General features: G+C 32.9%; 1 non-coding gene across 1 annotated transcript; it reads right to left on the bottom strand.

The window, feature by feature from the left end:
* Positions 1 to 11,493: 11,493 nt before the first annotated feature.
* On the bottom strand, positions 11,494 to 11,565 carry TRNAQ-UUG (transfer RNA glutamine (anticodon UUG)). The gene has a single exon. It is a non-coding gene; the product is annotated as a tRNA-Gln (tRNA).
* Positions 11,566 to 13,144: the final 1,579 nt, after the last annotated feature.

A 13,144-nucleotide genomic window follows, 5' to 3' on the forward strand; every position in this document is an offset into this window, starting at 1 on the left:
GGAGGACTTATAGATAAAAGAACTTATAGATAAAAGAGAGTAATGTCCCATATAGAGAGAGGACTTATAGATAAAAGATGTAAGTAAAGAAAGCCTTATAGATAAAAGAGAGTAAATGTCCCATATAAGTAATGTCGAACTTATAGATAAAAGAGAGTAATGTCCCATATAGAGAGGACTTATAGATAAAAGATGTAAGTAAAGAAAGCCTTATAGATAAAAGAGAGTAAATGTCCCATATAAGTAATGTCCCATATAGAGAGAGGACTTATAGATAAAAGAACTTATAGATAAAAGAGAGTAATGTCCCATATAGAGAGAGGACTTATAGATAAAAGAGAGTAATGTCCCATATAGAGAGGACTTATAGATAAAAGATGTAAGTAAAGAAAGCCTTATAGATAAAAGAGAGTAAATGTCCCATATAGAGAGAGGAGAAAGCCTTATAGATAAAAGAGAGTAAATGTCCCATATAAGATAAAAGAGAGTAAATGTCCCATATAAGTAATGTCCCATATAGAGAGAGGACTTATAGATAAAAGAACTTATAGATAAAAGAGAGTAATGTCCCATATAGAGAGAGGACTTATAGATAAAAGAGAGTAATGTCCCATATAGAGAGGACTTATAGATAAAAGATGTAAGTAAAGAAAGCCTTATAGATAAAAGAGAGTAAATGTCCCATATAGAGAGAGGACTTATAGATAAAAGAGAGTAATGTCCCATATAGAGAGAGGACTTATAGATAAAAGAGAGTAATGTCCCATATAGAGAGAGGACTTATAGATAAAAGAGAGTAATGTCCCATATAGAGAGATGTCCCATATAGAGAGAGGACTTATTGTAAGTAAAGAAAGCAATCTAGTGTCCCACAAGCACATATAGAGAGGACTTTGGCTATGCCATTCTTATAGATAAAAGAGAGTAATGTCCCATATAGAGAGAGGACTTATTGTAAGTAAAGAAAACAATCTAGTTTCCCACAAGCACATATAGAGAGAGGACTTATAAGTCTAAAGAAAGCAATCTAGTTATACTGCTAAGAGGGAATTTGATGAATTCGTCAAAAGATAAGAACTTCTTCACAATTGCAATATCTGACTAATGAATATTATTGTCATTTATAGCTTCTTATAGGATGGCGGTAGTCCGATGCATATGACCGAACTTCTTCACAATTGTAATATCTGACTAATGAATATTATTGTCATTTATAGCTTCTATCACAATAATATAAAATTTGGGGTTAAAGCCTATATGTGACTGAAAAGACCATTCACCACATGCTTGTAAATTAAATTATATCTACCACCTCTCAAATTTTTCACGGCAAACCTTCCAACAGCTTGCACTTTTTCGTCATTAACATCCTTAATTGGAACTAGATTTTAAGGCAAATCTTCTCCACGACTCACTTTGGAACACTTATATAGATAGTTTCAACAAACTTACTTTGCTCGTTAATACTTTGGAGTTCAATATTTATAGTTGGAGAACGCTATTCAAATTGATAGGGTCGAATCTTACAACAAAGTCTAATTAAGCCTCCCTCTATTAGGAGATAGCTTCGAATCAAATTCTTTAGTTTGGACAATGGTTGCATTGTTTTAGTCAAACAACCGAGACTAGTGTATTACCAATAGTATAAACATTTTGTACGTCTATTTTCTTACATATTAACAATTGTATACAAATAATAATTAAATTTATGAGAAGAAGTTTGGATGGAGTTTTATTAAATATGTCATCTTAAATTATATCTAAAAATATATAATATATTTTTTTTTCTTTTTTACATTTAGGAGAACAAAACAAAGATTGAAGAAGATGTGATTCATGCCATGTTTTAATTTTTATTCTTTCTTATTTCTCAAAGATTAAAAAAAAAAAGTTATCATCTCTCAAGTATGGTTCGTTATTTGATTATTTTCTATTGAGTGAATTTTAAGTGAAACACACTCTCTACCCCCAAGTAATTGCAAGATGCAAGTTTCACACTAAGAGGAATCAAAGTCCCAAGTATCAACGTCCTTTTAAGTGTCAATTTTTATTCTCCATCTCAACATAAATTAAACTTATTTTCGTGAAGATATCTATTTATAAAAGCAAAATATCTAGAGTCATGAAAATAAAAATGAGATATAGATACGAGACATAAATATGATACCAAATAGATAGGGTAACTCTTAGGATTAGATTTGATTGAGTTATTTGGATTAGATTTGATCTAGTTATTTGAATTAGATTTGATTTAGTCATTCTTGAATTAGATGAGAGATTTCTCCCAATTCTTCTGATATTTACAGTTTTCTTTTTCTGTTCGTAATAGTAACATGTCATTCTTAAAAAACTAGACACCGATGTGACAATGATACATTAATTAAAAAGAATTATTTCAAAAAATTTATCAATTTTATATTAGAAATAAATTCATATAAATAAGTTCATATATTTGTATACTTAAAAGCAAGCTTAATGTACGTTTCACTCTCAAAATATATTCAAAGTCAAGTGTTTGATACGATGGATTATAACTTTGTAATGTATCCATTGTATTAACAAGTGTTCAGTACATGCCCAACACGTGTCAGATTAGTGACACTAAGTTATTTTCATGCTTTCTTTACACCCATTTAAAGTATTTTGAAAATTAGCATGTCAAATATTATAATTCACTAACTACAACTTCAATTTTGTGCTTAAGTATGGTTTTGACCCAAGAGAAATAAAATCCTTAATTTAGTACATGGTAGCAAAGATGGACATGAGAATGAGTTATTCTCATATGGAAAAAAGAGATTTAACCTTAAGTTATATCTCATATCCTCCCCTAACCAATTATTTAGTTTTATTTTGTATGTTTTAGAAAGATATGTCCATCAATAGCAAAAAAAATAAAAAATAAATAAATAAATAAATAGAATAGATTAAATTAGCCAAAAGTAATGACTAACATAATTAAAAAAAAAACATAAATGATGAATTGATTAAATTGGCGAATTGGTAACATAATTAAAAAAAAAATGTAACAAACACACAAAAATAAGATTAGGAACACAAGTAAAAAAAAAAAAAACAGCCAAAAATCAAGATTTGGAAAGTGTTAAACAGTTTTAACATATGGACATTTCAAGACTTTACTCATGCAATATTCCCATGAAATATAACACTAGAGCATTATAAAATTTAAAGAAATGATTGAAATTGATGTCATGTTCATATAGGTTGACTTTAATACAAACGACAAATCGAACTTTCTTAAGGATAAATTGGGGACACCAGCCTAAGCTAATCAGGTAGGTGGCCTTACCATCCGTATGGTTATATTTGATGTTGACTGTGCCCGTGGTTCTGCAAGTGTCATATATATTGATATGTGTGAAATGTTTGTGAATCGATATGCTTATGATATGTTATAATATGTGAATTGTATGATAATACTTACGGTACCATGTGTTCAATGGTATATTTGAGATAGGATACGAGAAAGATGCACTAAACGTAATGTAACGATAGAAGTATGAGATGTTCATGAAACGTTATGGTTTGGTTACGTATCAAAGTGCTATGGGTATGACAGATTGATAAAAACGACATGGTCACGATGGATTCATAAAACAATACGATTAGGTTATGGGTAGAAAGGGATAGGATTATGATAGATTGATAGAACGATAGCGTTAGGATACGTTCCTGTAACGTTATGACTAAGGTACATTCAGGTAACGACACAACTATGATATGTCTAAGGACGTTAAGGCTATGATAAATTAGGGAAGGATATAACCACAAAGTTTTTTACGATATGATATGATTATGATACGACATGTGAAGGACGGATATATATCCAACAAGTGTCAAAGAGGGACGTGAGAATAAATTATTCTCAAGCTTTCTTTACATCGGTAAAGAGTATTTGATAAGCTCTCAAAATTAAGGGTTTTCTTTTTTATTCTTCCTTCTTTCTCCCTTTAACGTTTAATTTTTTTTTTTTTTAAATAAAAAAAGTTTAATGTGAGAATGAAGAAGTTAGAAAGGAGGAAGAAATGAATGTAATAAAACTTTTCCGTCGGTAGGAATGGAAATGGTGAATGGGTCCTTGATGATAGTCGACCGCTATACTCTGGTTTTGGATATATGTGATGATTATCAACAATATGAGTTGTGTCAATGCCACACCCTTCTCAAGAGGAAGTAAAGTAGAGTAGAATAGATCAAGCGATCCATTTGTTGAGAGTATTGTACGAGAAGCACAAGTAAGAATGTTGGATATAACTACTCTTTCACATCTGAAGGATGAGTCTCATAGATCCAACTACAATATCAAAGAAACTTCAGGTGGTAGTGATTGCTTGCATTGGTGTCTCCGTGGTATCCCAGCCACACGTAACATGATTTTTCTTGCTCAAATATAGCTTCATTTGTCTTAAAAGTTCACTTTTGAGTAATCCTGGAAGGCTTCTTAATTTGCAGCCTCTTATGAAGATGATCACTCCGAGGTGGATTTGTTAGTGAAGATGCAATTATATAATCAGGGTTTTATATGAATGGTTCCATTTATATCTATAAATGAAATTTGTGGTGTATTTTTTGGAAATTCAACAATAATCATCGGTTACATGGTTACCATTCTAAAGAAATTCAACTTTCGACCTTTTGTGAATGCTCAAAGCTACTTGCAAAATACTGTCGATTATGATCCATAATACTCACCTGACTCAAAATTGAGGTTTGTTCATATTTGAAAATGTGACAAACCAAAAGACAAGATGCTAATTAATATTGTTTGTGATTGTTGTTGTGAATTCTTCATCTTTGAATACATAATTTTTCCATCTTTTAAAAATATTATTTTTTTAGTTCGGGCCTAATTTCATAATAGGTGATTGAATGACAATATTGCAATATTTTAAGTTACTTTTAAGCTTAAAGGTCGATGAATAAAGTAATTACAGCAAGTTCTTTTTATGCATCTTATTTTGATATAGCACATAAATGCTTCCTAATTATTTTATTTATTTTTTTATGAATTAGGTTATGAAGATTATTTGAATTATAAACGCTTTAATTCAAACAATATTTAATAACTAATCATTTTAATATTTATACTCAAATATACTAACAAGTACTAATAACACTAGTCTCAATGACTTAAAGAATACAGCTATTATTTCGAACTATAAAGAATTTAATTCCAACCTATTCTAATGGACAAACGCTTTATTAGACTCTATTGGAAGATTTCACTTCATCAATTTAAGTAGCGTTCAACTACAACTATAAATATCAAATTCTTAAGTATTCATGAACAAAATCGGCCTAACAATGTCTCTTGGAACTATTTACTAAAGGTGTTAGAATGAGCCGTGTGGAAGGGTTGCCTTTAGATGCTTTAGTACCACATAAGGATGTCAATATCCTAGTAGTGCGGAATGCAGGAACATTCATAGTTGAAAAGAATAACGAGAATAGTGGGCATCGTTTCATCTACAAGCGTGTGGTGAACGATCTGGTTGGTATGACCAGAGAACATCGTCCTCGTAGAATTTATATTATTATGATAGAAGTTATAAATAATGATGATATTCCTTGGTCTTTTATTACAAAGGTGCAGAACTTTCTTTTTGTGCATGTGATATATCTATGGCCACCTACTCATAGCTCTCATCTTTTAAAGAAGTTCTCGAGTTCCTTGTCCCCAAGTAACAATACAACTACTAGAATGCTATCTCTACTTATAATAAACCCTCTCTCTCTCGAAATATATATGTGTGTGTTTGTGGATGTATTACTCTCTTTTATTAATGAAATATGGCATAGTCATAATGATATTATGAGTATCTTTTCTATCCTTCCCTTCCTTATTGCTATATAAAGAATATAAAGATTATGAGTAAAAGTGTACAAATAATTTGTTACTGTTAAGGATATTTAGTAATAAATTATAATTTACCATATATATTATATTTGATATTTTATTATAAGGCAAATATCTAATATTTGCCTTATTACCATAGGTATCCTTTTATTGCTATTTCCATTTATTACTATTTTCATATCCTTGTAATTTATTTGATTATAAATAAGATAACTTTCACACCATTTAGGTGTGATGGATTCATCAAACATTATCATGGTATCAGAGCCATTTTGGTTTAGCAACTCGTATCCTTTCTTTTCAATGGCTTTTGAAATCTTCCACTGTTCTTCCCCACCACCATTGCTGGATTTGACGCCACAGGGGCAGTCGTCATGGCTACCACATGCAGATCCGACTGATTACTCTTCGGCTCCACCCTTTTGACCTCTAAATCATCCTTCGCCATACTCTGTACATACAACCTCACCTTTTCCAAACATAGCCTCTTTCATTTTCTTCCCAATTTTTCCTTCATCCTTCATCCTTCATCCTTCATCCTTCATCCTTCACAGAAACCCTAATCTCAGGATGATCATTAGTGTTCTCTTCACAAATATACGGAATCTCGACAAGCCCATCAACCTTTTGAAGAGATTTACCTTCGGAATCTAGGTGCCGCACTGGCCTCTTCGCCAACAAAGTTGCTGCCTCCCTTCCTGCCAAAATTGGCTCATTCGCCCAATGTGGCGACTCTTCCGACTAGCCTTCTCGCCAAAATTGGCTCCTTCGCCCAATGTGGCGACTCTTTCGGCTTCAACATTGTCTTTGTCCCTTGCCCTAGGTTTCCCCTTCTACTTCTTGGGGTTAGACATATTCTCACCAGAGCCAAGGCAGCATCGTCGCTAAGCGACAATCCCTCTTCATGGGTTAGACATATTCTCGCTGAAGCCAAGGCAGCATCGACGCTGAGCGGCGATCCGTCTGCAATTTTCGATGGCCAAGAAAGTGTTTCTCTACGCCTCCTCTGAACCAGGTTTTTGACATCTTCACGAAAAGTGTTTCTGAACCTCTTTGAATTTTTCAGATCCAAGCTTCATGTTCGTTCAAATCCGACGCTCCGCTTGCGGTGGGGTGTTAAGGATATTTAGTAATAAATTATAATTTACCATATATACTTATTACCATAGGTATCCATTTATTGTTATTTCCATTTATTAGTATTTTCATATCCTTGTAATTTATTTGATTACAAATAAGATAATTTCACACCATTTAGATGTGGTGGATTAATCAAACATTATTAGTTATTTTTTAACTTAAAATGCTTATAATTCAATTTATCTTTGTTATCAACAATAATTATCAAATAGTATATAATTTTGTCCAAGTAAGGTCGATTCTCATTCCTTGCATGATATCATAACACAAAATCGAGCGGAAGGGTTAACAATAAATTGATAGCAAAAACCCATTCGTCGAACTAACTTATAAAGGAAGGGTTGGTTGGAAACCATGTCTATACTTCTTTGTTTTAATCACAAGTAACTAAAGATATATAAGAACAACAGAATATGGCATGCCCAGTCAAAACATAAAAAATTTCTTGCCATGTTATAGTTAATGAATATGGTATGAACAAAGATCTGACGTCACACTTCATGATTGGAGACAAATACAGTGAGCTATGGTCGTCCATACCGTCCTTTGGTCCAATTATGTCAAGCAAATGTTGCAGCAAGCAAAGAGTTTTTAATAAGTTCGCTATTGCAAAGAGCTCGGTTTAAGGCTCAAATGTCTCTGATGTGAAAGGCGCACCAATTCAACGAGATTTAAGTAACCATGAATAAGACACATGATACAGCTTGTAAATGAAACGATGTCCATGACTCTTGTTATTTTCTTCCACTAGAAACCTTCTAGCCTCTTGCACTTTTTTGTCATTGACATCCTTAATTGAAATTTGAATTGAAAGAAACACTTCTCCACAACTCATTATGGAACACCTTTGATAGATAGTTTCAACCGATTTACTTTGCCAAGGAATACTTTAAAATTCGATATTTATAGTTGAACGCTACTTAAATTGATGAAATGAAATCTTACAACAGAGGTTAATAAATCGTTTGTCTATTAGAAGAGAGCTAGGAATTAAATTCTTTATAGTTGGGATAAGAAACAAAGTATACTTTTTAGTTTTAAAATAAATTAATTTTTTAGTTTTAATTTTAGTCCCAATAAATTAATTTTGATGTGGTGTTATGTATTTTAATAAAATTAATATTAACTTAATCAACAAAAATTTGTATTTTTTTTTACATTATAATCTAAATTAATAAAAATACCATTGAACTTTGCACTTTAATCTAAAAAAAATACTCATAATTTTTTTTAAAAAAAAATACAGTTAAATTTTCCAAAAAAAAAAAAATAAAAAAATAAAAAAAATAAAAAAACTTCAAAACTACTCTTTTAACTTTCAAAAGTGTTTAAAAAAGATAGATGGGGAGAAGATTGTGTTCATGGGAGAAAATTGAAGGTTATTTTAGGGGAAGGTTTTCAAGATCAGTATAAGATCCTCAAAACATAACAAGAAGTAATATCCTAGCTTATGGTCGCGATTGAGAACCTACTAGTAGGCTACTTACTAAGTTTTACTCACTCCATGTTTATCATTTTTTTTCATGTAACTAGGAGTTGGTCATGGATGAGAGCGGACTTTGGAGTGTGGGCCATGAACTAACCTCTGTTTTTAATCTAGTATTTTTTGTTCTTCTTTTGAGTCTGCATCTTATTTTGTGTTTGTAACGAGTATGTATATGTAACACCCCAAAAATGAAGGAAATTATCTTCCATAAGAATAAGCCACTCATGAAAGACCCAAAGCATAGAAAGGAAAAAAATTAAAGGATTAAGCAAGAACAAAGGACTTAGTCAGGTCACCCGTGTACCTTAACAAGTGATTGCAAGGAGTTAAAAGGCCTTTTGAAAAAGATTGGAGAGGAAAAAGTAAATACAAAGGGCAAAAAAGTTATTTTATCAATTATCAAGAATCTTTCCCGATTTGTAATTCCTTATCTAGAAGGAATCTCAAGATTCAAAAAAAGGGAAAAATGATAAAAGAGCGATGAGAAATTTGTAGAAAATTATGGATTTTTCGAGAAAAAAATAATAAAATATTCAGGAAGTGGCAAATTACCAAAATACCCCTGGAAGACTGGATAATTACAGAAATACCACTCTAATTCGAATCAGAGCATCTACCATGACCATCCGGGAAAAATATTTCGAACTCAAATCTCAACCGTCAGATCTCGTCCAAAATTTGATATGATCCAGAACGAACACCCACGGATCATCACGTCCAACGACTTGTATTCAAAGCCAAGGTCGGTAAGGCTATGATCGGAGTTGATATCTTCAAAAAATTATCCATAAAGTTTGAACTCTAAATAACGAAGATTCTGGAGCTCTCAATGTCAGTTTAAGCTCCTCCTATAAGGTCGAAAGTAGGAGCAACAATACGGAATAAGAATCGAGAAAGTTCAATCCCCCAATTGAAGGCAATAAGCATTTAGATGGTGGATCTCCTACTCTCAGATTTCTTCCAAATTCGAGAGCAATCCTCCACCATTTCTCTTCAAACTTTTAAATAACGAAGAATCTAGAGCTCTCAATGTCGGTTTAATCTCCTCCTATAAAGTCTGAAGTAGGAGCAACAATACGGAATAAGAATCGAGAAAGGTCGATCCCCAAGTCGAAGGCAATAAGCGTTTAGATTATGGATCTCCTACTCTCAGATTTCTTCCAAATTCGAGAGCAATCCTCCACCATTTCTCTTCAAACTTATTCCTACAGTTTCTCAAAAGATTACCCACAAGTTCTATGAAGGAATAGAGTGCTGAAAGTCCCCAGAAACCATTCCCCCAATTCAATCCGCCATTGAAGAACTTCAAGAAAAACTTGGAAATCCAATTCGAGGATGCCTGATGACTCGTCGAGCAAGAATGATTCCAATCAGTTTCTGTACCTCCAAGGAATGCTTCCATAGAAGACCACGAAGAAAAATAACCTCGAGAGCGTGCCAAATTGAAGAAAATAGGTTTCGAAATTAAATTGGGGATAAGAGTCAAAATTCCTATCTACGATCTCTTTTCCTTCAAATTAAGGATTCCTCTAGCTTCAGAGGAAGATGTTGAGTAAACTTGATGAAGGAATCGAGAGTTGAGACATCATAGAACAAGCTACCCATGAGATAGAAAATCTAGCGTTTCGAGTGTGTTGCATACCGAGAACAATTTTTGGAAATTAAGGTCCTACACTCAAAGACGTTCCTCCAAACCAATTCCTTTCGCCTAAAGATAGGACATGGAATAGGTTCAATGAAGAAATAGGGCCTTGAAACCCCTAGAATCGGCTACCCAATAAGAAATCCTTTGTTTTATCTCCAGCGATAAATAAGATTTTGGATGAACTTTGGTAACGAATATCTTAGGCTACGATCCACGAGAAGTTATCAAATAAATCCCTAACCCTTTCTTGTAACATCCATCTGTAAGTTTCACGAAGAAATCGAGGAGAGAAACGCTATAAATGTGGCTATACAGGCCGAGTTTCAGATGGTGGCGATGCGAAAAATGCGCATCTTCTTCCTTTTCAGAGGAAGAAAACGATGATACGTCCAGTTCAACTAAACTGTCCAAGTCAACTCAAAATTTGACCTTTTCTCGAGTTTTCTCAGTAGATCTTATTTTATGAAATGTTGTATGAATCCTTATCCCGAGAGGTTATATAAGGTAATGAAGTTTGGGAGTTATTGGAAAACTTTAGTTAGCGAAACCAAGATATGGGAGAAAATGCTCATCACTGCCGTGAGGCCCCTATTTCTCTTTAGGTGGGATGCTTTGGTATATGTACCATGAGCATGATTCCATGATGAACTTATTATCTCCCTCACCTAAATGAGATGCCCTGCACCACGATTTGCTAGCAGGATGCCACGATTATGACAACGCCACCTATGCACTCATGGGGAGAAAATTAAGAGTTACTTTGCAATAGTTTTCATGGTTAAAATACGATGCATGACATGACAACCTCTAAGGTTTAGTTCCTGAAAACGAAACAAGAAGTCATATCCTAGCTCAAGGTTTAGACATGCTCCAAACAAAACAAGAAGTCATATCCTAGCTCAAGGTTTAGACATACTCCAAATTACCAACTATTTTCTGTAAGGGTCTATTTTATATGACATGAGAATAAATTCAAGATTTCAAGTTGTTTGGAGCAAGTTCGGAACCTAAAACTCATGCTAGTTATTATGGGTTCAAATGATATTGTTTGGAGCAAGTTCGGAAGCGAAAACTCATGCTAGTTATTATGGATTCAAATGATAGCGGAGCGGAGCAAGTTCGGAATAACTTGTTTGGAGCAAGTTCGGAACCGAAAACTCATGCTAGTTATTATGGGCTCAAATGATGGCGGAGCAAGTTCGGAATAACTCAAGAATGTTACACCTTATGCCTCGAGAGAATTTGTGTTTTCGCATCGAATGCTAGGAAACACCCTTTTGTTTTAAAATGTCTTGTGTTGTCGTTCCTTATTCTGTGTTTTCGCATCAAGGTCATTTCTTAAAAAGGTCCTACCGAGAGTTGAACCCAGGTCGTTGGATTCAAAGTCCAAAGTGCTAACCACTACACCATAGAACCCCTTGTAAAAATTGATTTTGGAATGGTTTTCCTATTTTATGCAGATTCCACAAGAAGAGAGATTCTATCACGAGTCAAACTCAAGTTATTGGATTCAAAGTTCTAGAGCTATTTTATCTAACACGTTGTGATCTTGAGCACCTTTAGAGTGATTGCAAAAGTAACCCTCTAGTGTTGATTGAAGCCCTTGGAGAACATATAATTTTATATATTTCTTATAATTAATTTATATATTGTTGTATATTACAAACAAATTGAAATAATACTTTACATCCCAGTCTTTCTTTCTTCCGTGCAAAACTTAACAGGAAAACCATATTATTTCAATATTCACTCGAGAAACAAGGGGTGAAAACTATATTATTGCAAACCCTCCATTATTGCTTCTACTTTGCGTCAAAATGCTTACACTAAATCATGTTACTAACTAGTTGGTTTGGTTCGGTTCAATTCTTGGGTCCACTAGATTGAATCGACCTAGCTCAATTAAACTCTTGAGAATATAAAAATCATAAGTTTCTTAAATTACGTTAACGGAAAAGTTTAACCCCTAATTTTTTTTAGAATGTTTAGCTTTGTGTCTAGTTGATCTCTAAATGCTTAGAAGTATCTAATAAGACTTCTATTTAAGGAACTTTTCTCTATAAAAGATGTAAGAAGGGTTATTATTAAGGAATTTCAAATGAGTGATTTAATATAGGACAAAATATTTATTTGTTTCAAATATCTTATGTTGACCATTCTTTTTTGTCAAGTATTTTGAATTTTATCATTGTGAATTACTAATTGCATTAGATTGAATCTCATTAATAACAAAATCCCAAAACACAGGTAAAGATGACATCAGAATTAATACTTTAATTTCATCTTCAAAATTTATTTCCATTTAACTCAGTTGACTGATAATCATAATAGTCACCCGTGCACAAATATTTACAACCTTAAAAGGTAAAATTACAAGGAGTACAAGAGAAAAGTGCTTAAAACCTACAAATATTTACAACCTTAAAAGGTAAAATTATAAGGAGTACAAGAGAAAAGTGCTTAAAATATTTCTATTACTCAGTTGACTGATAATCATAATAGTCACCCGTGCACAAATATTTACAACCTTAAAAGGTAAAATTATAAGGAGTACAAGAGAAAAGTGCTTAAAACCCACAAATATTTACCACCTTAAAAGGTAAAATTATAAGGAGTACAAGAGAAAAGTGCTTAAAATATTTCTATTGATCACTTATGGCAGCACCACACAAATGAGGGTAACATTTTTTTATTTCTCTACCATATTATATAGTGGCGCTAAGACCACACTATTTTCTTAATGATTTCTTGGTTCTTGTCCGAGAATAGTGGTGCTAAGTTTTTAACCATGTTCATAGTGGGTGCTTGGATAAGACCACACTATTTTCTTAATGATTTCTTGGTTCTTGTCCGAGAATAGTGGTGCTAAGTTTTTAACCATGTTCATAGTGGGTACTTGGATACCACACTAGGACTTTGGAATAAGGTTTGGAATCGGTAATTATTCTTATTTCTTTTCCTTTAGACACTCGATGGTCGGGAGTAAATCGAACAA

This window comes from Cucurbita pepo, chromosome 10 (genome assembly GCF_057944985.1).
Source record: "Cucurbita pepo subsp. pepo isolate OVF chromosome 10, ASM5794498v1, whole genome shotgun sequence".
Taxonomy (NCBI): domain Eukaryota; kingdom Viridiplantae; phylum Streptophyta; class Magnoliopsida; order Cucurbitales; family Cucurbitaceae; genus Cucurbita; species Cucurbita pepo.